This window comes from Gossypium arboreum, chromosome 11 (assembly GCF_025698485.1).
Source record: "Gossypium arboreum isolate Shixiya-1 chromosome 11, ASM2569848v2, whole genome shotgun sequence".
Taxonomy (NCBI): domain Eukaryota; kingdom Viridiplantae; phylum Streptophyta; class Magnoliopsida; order Malvales; family Malvaceae; genus Gossypium; species Gossypium arboreum.
In genome coordinates, this window is record NC_069080.1 from 55,500,931 (window position 1) to 55,508,932 (window position 8,002).

Sequence of the window (8,002 nt, forward strand, 5' to 3'; positions counted from 1 at the left end):
AACATAGTTAAGATTAAATTTTTTTAAAGACGAAGATATTGTCATTAATAAGAACCATGGAGAAAAAATAACATAAAGACAAAATATATAGTACAAATGATACATAAGACACTACAAACTGGTAAGCTTAATAGAAGAGAAAGACAAATTGACATTAACCGCGACATTGGAAAAATTCAGAAATAAACTAGAGATGCATCACCTTGATTAAATCATCGAAAATTGCATCCTATCCCCTCCATCATCAGACCAACCTAATGATGAACATAGGTCAATCAAGAAAACTGCCAAGAGTCCCAAAAGACTTACCACAATGACGCGCAAATGGTAAACTACGAAAAGTCCCAAGAGACCTACCACAATGACGTACAAAAGGTCAAGTCTCAAATGGTTTCTCCTTATCATCTCAGAGTCCAATTTTGCAAACACCATCACAATGCTCTATCATGACAAAGTCCTCTAAAAACAGTTCCTAATAGATTTAGTAACATCATTTTCTTGGAAAATTCGATATATATGCCATAACACGACTAAGAACTATAAATGAAAAACTCCTATATATTGCTAGTAGACTTATTGTATGGACAATTTCAATATGATTTGTTAGAAAAAGACATAGTCATCCTAGATTTAGTGATACAATCTATTTTTTTAATAGGTCATCCAAATTGTCCATGTGACTAGTATATATGTATTTAAATTTAATTCATTTATTTTAAATATACTCATTTGTCAATTCTTAATTAACATTTAATGTCCAAATTAGATCAACACAATATTAATATTTTAAAACTTGAAAGCCATTTTATATTTGAAAGCCAATTTAAAATCTAAGCCATAATTTAAAACATATCCTATACAAATAACCCTAAACATTTTATTTATCCCATTGAAATCATTTATTTACAGCTGATTGTATATAATTACCATGCACTATCAATTCATTAAATAGTATTAAGTTGAGTTGATTTCAAGTTGAATGAATTTAAATTAAGTTTTCAATTTATTTTTTATTATTTTGAGTTCGATGAATTTCAAATTTAAATTATTTTGTATTTAGATCATTCATTTTAGATTTAAATTATTTTAAGTTTTAATCATTTCAAATAAAAATATTTTAAGTTATAATCATTTCATTCGGTCATTTGGATTTAATTTAATTCACAAATTACTTTGAAGTAAATCACTATAAATTCAAATTATTTGTTTCTTTACTATTTTGTTTTCAATTTGAATATTAAATTTGATTAAGTTTAATTTCGTAATTTTAAAATAAAATGTATACAACTAAATTAGGACGTAATCCTACGTGTCATTATAGGATTACGAGAAGTAGACCCTTTCAAGGCTTGACACTTCATCTATTATATATTAATATAATTATTAGGCCTAGTTCTTAATTAATATATAATACATTTAGTTTAGAAATAAATATAAATATTTTCTTTATATTTAAAAATAAATTCTATTTAAAATTAATTTTAAGTAGAATTTTTTATAAAATGTAAATTTTATTTATAATGAAAATTTGCTTTTAACTTTTTTATTAATATAAAATCTATTTTTTACAGTAACCTATTTTGACACATTATTTATTAACTACTCTAACTATTTTTAATATATTATTTTAAAATTTTATTATATTATTTTAAAATTTTTAATTTTAAAAATAAATAAATTACTTTAATATATTTTAATTATTAAATATAATAGATTCCTGCATCGCACTTGAATAAAACTAGTATATATTGTGAAGTAAGGTACATAAACATTTTAGGAAACAATTCTACGTACAGGCCTAAAATTTTGATGCATGAAATTTCACTATGTATGATTTAATAAATACAGTTTATTTTATTTATATTATAAAATTATATATAATAAAATAGTATTTCTTACCTTCAGTAAATAAATTTTTATTTAAATTAATAATTAATTATCTTATACCGTTTTTGTGTATAAAAGACAATAATTTTGGCTACTTGTGTATATTGATATCATAAATATTGTAGGGTATATATTCGATCGAATCGAGTAAAATTTTTTTGAATTAATTGAGTTAATGAGTCATATTTTGATATCTTAACTCAATTTGAAAATTTTTCGAATCGAGTCAAATGAAATAAAATTCGAGTCAAGTCAAATCAAGTAAAATTATTCGAGTTAAATTAAAAATTTAAACATGTCAAATTAAAATCTCGCTATAGTATAACTAATTTCATGTTGGATGAAAATTTTTGAAAGGAAAAAAAAAGAAAAAGAAAAAAAGATTCTTTAGATAAACTTGAAAATTAATTAACTTATTTAAATCCTAAAATTATTATTTTAGAAAATTTTAAAATTTTAACTTTCTTTTATATTCTTTATAAAATTTTTTAAGTTTTAATTTTTAAAAAATATAAAATTAAAAATTTTTATAACTATTTTGAATTTTAAATTTTATTTTATTTTGTAATTTTTGTTAAGAGAGTGAGTAATTTATTCTTTTTCAAAATTGATAGGGACAAAATAGGTATTTACATTAATATGTTATTCAATTAACTCAAATAACTCGATTTAATTAACTTGAATTTTTTATTTTTTGAATCAAATAAAGTTTTGCTTATCCTGAATATATTTAATAATTTAAATAATTTTAAAAATTTATACCAAAATTATTTTAGTGATCTTTTATCAATAATTTTTATTATATGTGTACATTAAACCCATACAAAAGTTAAAGTTAAGGTAGTGTTTGGAAAAACCAAATAACTACACCCGAGTGACATATTCGGTTATTGAATTTTGTGTAATTAGAATATCTCAATTACACTTTTTAATTTTAAAGAAGTGGGAATTTAAGAAGTTACACCCAAATTCAATGATCATATGATTTTTAAACACTCATCTAGATTTAATTTTAAAAATTTATTTTTACATAAGTTTAAGTTATAAAATTATATTATAAACACGCACATGTATGAGTGTTTGAAATGATTATTACTGAAAAGTTTCCAAGTTACATTATAAATATAATTTTATGTATTTTATAAAATTATGATAAAATAATTATATTATTTAAATGCTAAAAAAATTCTAAAGTTTTTATTTAAAAGTTTATTTATATGTGTTATAATATACTTATTCATAAAAGTGACGAACAAAAATATGACTAATTTATTTACATGTCATTACCATATATTATAAAAATTATATACTCATTTACAAAAGATTTGTTAAAACTTTTCATTATAATTTATTTAAAATAACTTTCAAACATTATGGCAAACATTTTATAAAATCAATTTTTTTAAAAGTTTCGTACTATAAATTTTAAGGTAAATTACACTTATGGTTATTCAATTTTATAAACTTTCATTTTAGACACTTAAAAAATACTTCAAAGTAGATACCAAAATACGTTCATTTTCATCACTTCTAATTTGATGATATAAAATTATGATATTATTAATAATTTCTACCTACTAATGAAATTTTCACATCAGAATTTATACATATAACTAAACCATTATCATTTTAGTCACTACTTTCTTTTATTTATAAATGAAGAACCCTAAAAATTGGGGAAAATTTTCTTTGCTTATTCTCGCTTCTCTGGTGCAGTGGTGACACAATAGCGATGAGAGGAAACTGTGAAGGTAAAACGAAGGAAAGCAAGGAGATGGAAGATAAGTTTTCTACAACGGTAAGAGATGAAGAATATAATGTTTCACAACATCCAATTTTAGATTACAATTAAAAAAAAAAAAACTAATCATCTACATGGAAGCAACTTCTTTTTAATCCCAAAAAAATGGCGTTACCCATATATTTCTTCAAACAAAAAATTTAATTTTAACAAAATTTTTACTTTCTTTAAACATATTTCACCTGAATTTGGAGTCAGTTCACACACCCATTCAAAAGGCTTTCAAATCAAATACGTTTTGCATATTATATTAACTTAAATAATAAAAAAATTACCATTCGTCGCCTTGGATTTTCCCTTCTATCTCCATAATCTCCTATCCATTGTTGAGAACTCCTTTCGATCGAACCAAGTTTGAACTCTCCCTCTGTAATTTTTCCCCACACTGAAACTAAGGTTTTTTTTTTTTTATTCACCTTGCGATCGATGAAAGACTTGTTTTTTACCTGGCTTATGTTTGGCTGATTGGGTTAGAAATGCTACATCGTGTTTTTTCTTTAAACAAATTTTGATGTGGAAATTTCATTAATAGGTGGAAAATATCAATAATTTCAAAATTTTATACCAAATTTCACGTGGGTTTTCCATTACCCATTTCAATGGGAAGTAATCAAAATAAATGTAGTATGTAACTTTAGTGCCTAATTTGCAAATTTATTTGGGTGGCTAAATTAAAAGTTTGTAAAAGTTGGATGAAGTTTACCATAAGTTTTATATTTATTTTACTTAATTTACTTATTATAAAAATGACTTTAATTTAACATAAATCTTTTTCAAATTAAATTTATATAATTGTTTATAATGAAAGCTATATATTGTTTACACAGTGATGTTAGTTATGTAAATATAAAACATTTTATTACATCAAATCATGAAGTATGATATTATTTGAATAAACAATGATAAAAATTAACACTAAAAATAATTTATTAACTATTAAATTTGAGACATTAAAATTTTAAAATATAATTGTGAAGATATTTGTATAATAAAAAGATTTTTATATTAACAATATCATTTCCGTATAATATAAAAATAATGTTAATTTGTAATAGTATATTACATATTTTATAATTTTATTTGTATATGAAAATAGAACAATTTACATAAAAAAATTCTTTATAACCTTAATAATATAAATTCAAATTTAAATTTAAATAATAAAAATTCCATCAAACAAAATCACAAATATTAAGACTGAATCATTCCTTCAAAAATAAAATTATAACCGCACATGGAAGGAAAAAAAAATCAGTACCCGACCAAAATGACAACACCAACGAGATGAAAAAAATTTAAAAATAGAAAACGTGCATCAGAACCCAAATCTCCAGCCTAGGTTTAAGCATGTTTTGATGCCTAATGCAATTTCAAATTTTTTTCTTTTCAATATTCAAAGCATAAATTACTAGTATTAGAATTCAAAATGACTATTCCTTTTCTTTTTTTTAGTAATCTAACCTTTGATTCGAAAACATAAATTACCGATATTAAACAAAATAAAGAAATTTCACTTTGTTAGAAAATGTGCAACACATAAGCGTCAAGCTACGAAATAATACAAAAACACAATAATAATAGGTGAATAACGAAAGAAAAGAGATTACAGAACTTTAATATGATTAAAAAAAAAAGAAGAATAAATAATTCATTAAAAACTGAACATACCTTCATCAACTTACTTTATAATTTTGATTGAAACAAAGGTTTTGAAAAATTGGCTTGAAAGCATTTGGCATTTTACAAATACACCCTAAAGCTATTTTCTATCTTTTATTCTTTACAATTGATTTCAATAAAGAAAAACATATTATTTAATATAACAATTAGTCTATAAATTAAAATCTTCATGTAAATATATGGAATAAAATTGTACTTTGATTAATGTAAACCACTATTTAAATCAACAATAAATAATAAAATAATTTAATAAAATATAATTTGAAATTTATAATTTCATAAATATCAAATCATCCAAATATTCATAAGGTATAAATTTTATTCTAATATATTTAATAGTTTTCTATTTTCATCTCATTATCACAATTGTGTTTGAATCCAAACACATAAAACCATTAATTTTAATTTCACAGTTACATTATTCAATCCTCTATAATAATTAATCTCACTGTTACCATTATTATTATTTTTTGGCGAATTACAAGAATATGGCTAACGCGACTAACGCGACTCGAACTCAAGCCACACTTGGAGCGGAGAACACCTTGACTATTAGGCGACCACATAGAGTTCACTACTACCATTATTTTTAATCATACAAGAGGCAATCTCATCACCTATCCAAATGCACCCTAACTATGAACTGAAACTATGTTTGAATTTTTATTTTTCAAATGAGGCATGAATCTAAAGGCACTCTACTTTGCGTTGGATTTTTAAATAATCTTACAAGAGTGTTATGATTTGTAAACTTTAAATTATTTAGATTTTTTTAGTTGTTTATGACACCTTTTTACTTAAAAATTATGTTATTATTGAATATTTGATATTTAATTGGGTGAATTTTATTTACATTGAGACAATGGGTATGATTTAGTAAAAGTATGCAATTTTATGCTTTTATGTATTAAATTTGTGCATAATTTAATTATTTCATGTTACATAATAACAGTGGACCATGGAATTAATAAGTTGAGAGGCTTATCTTATTTATACATGGACATGAGCTCTATTTCACCTTAGTTGGACAACAAAGGCAAGCAAACTTGGTCAAGAGAAATTCATTTTGATCCAGTTCAAGTTGATTTAATTGAAGAACAAGGCTGACAATTATTTGGGTCACAAAACTGTCCAAGTAAGGGGGAAAAGAAGCCCAATTCGGCGAGGGCATAGGAGCAGCCCAAAATAAGCTTTCAGAATATTTATTCAGAGGTCCTTACATTTGTAAAACAATTAAAAACCAGCTCCCAACAAACACCCAAGAAACCGTCCAACCCTTACTTGATTCATGCTTGATTTCATGCATGAATCAAGCAACCAACAACCTCCCCTCTCCGAATTTCATGGCCAGCCAAGTGAAAGAGATGTTTAAGGAATGGTTCGACTATTTTTAGCAAACCTCTAAGCATTCATTCAAGTATAAATAGGCCTTCCATTTCACAACATCCATCATCCCTCACTTCACATTCTATCATCTTTTCTCCCATCTCCTTTCCTCTTCCTCTCACGCACAAACCATCCATTTTCCTCTTCTATTTAGCTAGCAATTCCTAGAGAAAATTCTCTGTTGGCTGGCCACCTTGAGGAGCATTTTGCAAAAAGAGAAATTAGGAGTATCGGCGGAAGCCACCATGATCATTTTCTGGAGGATTGTCAAAATTATTCAGAGTTTTTTCTTCCTTAATATTTATTGCTGTTCTTTTTATTCAACATGTGTAGTAGGCCAATTTTGGCCCACTAATACCAAACCCATTTTTAATTAAACCCCTTACAAACCCATTTACCCCTTTTACAACCCAAACCCGATTGATCCATTTCAATACACTAAAACCCTACCCAAACCTTAGCCCAACTACCCAAAACCCAACACTTGACCCAGGCCCAAAAGCCCAAACTCCAGACTTAGGGTTTCAGAAACCCTAGCCTACTCAGCCGCAACCCTCCCCACTTGCCTTCTGCCCCAACCACTCCACTAGCCACCAGTCACCTCCACCATACCCACTCCCTACAATCAGACAAGACAAGAAACAATTAAAAATAGGTGTAAAAGGGTTATAAAAACCCAAAATCAGAAGCTGTATAAGGGGGGCTTTTTTTCCTTCTTCTTCTTTTCTACTTTGTAAACACTAAAGAGAAATTTACAGTCTTCAATAAACAGATAGCAGTGATTGTTAAAAACAAAAAGAAGAAACAAAAGGTTGTATTTTTTTCTTTATTCCTTTCGATTTTTACATACATATATATATTTCTTTATTTTCTATCTATTTAACATAAAAATATACAACAAATATAAAAAAAAAAATTTGAAAATTTTACCTCTCCACGGCGGCCGGCGCCGGCGCCGGCGATCGGACTGACGTCCCTCCCCTGGCCGGAAATCACTCCGGGCCCTCCCTCTCCCTCTTTCCTTTTTTTTTCCTCACCTGGTCTCAAATGAATTTTTAAAATTTTTTTAGCTTTTATAGGGGACCAAAACGCACCGTTTTGGTCCCCCCTGTTTAATGATAAAACGACGTCGTTTTGGACGCGGGTCGGGTCGACCCGACCCGCACTAAGGCAGGATCCGCGTGTTTTTGAGCGGAAGGGCTATTTGCGCAATTGGCCCTTCCGCATTTTTATATTTCGCAATCAAGT

At 26.3% G+C, this 8,002-nt stretch overlaps 1 long non-coding RNA gene across 1 annotated transcript; it reads right to left on the bottom strand.

Moving 5' to 3' along the window:
- Window positions 1–3,421: 3,421 nt before the first annotated feature.
- Window positions 3,422–4,275, bottom strand: LOC128284286 (uncharacterized). Its single transcript, XR_008274675.1, has 2 exons — window positions 3,964–4,275; window positions 3,422–3,630 (listed from the first exon to the last, which is right to left on the bottom strand). It is a non-coding gene; the product is annotated as an uncharacterized LOC128284286 (long non-coding RNA).
- Window positions 4,276–8,002: the final 3,727 nt, after the last annotated feature.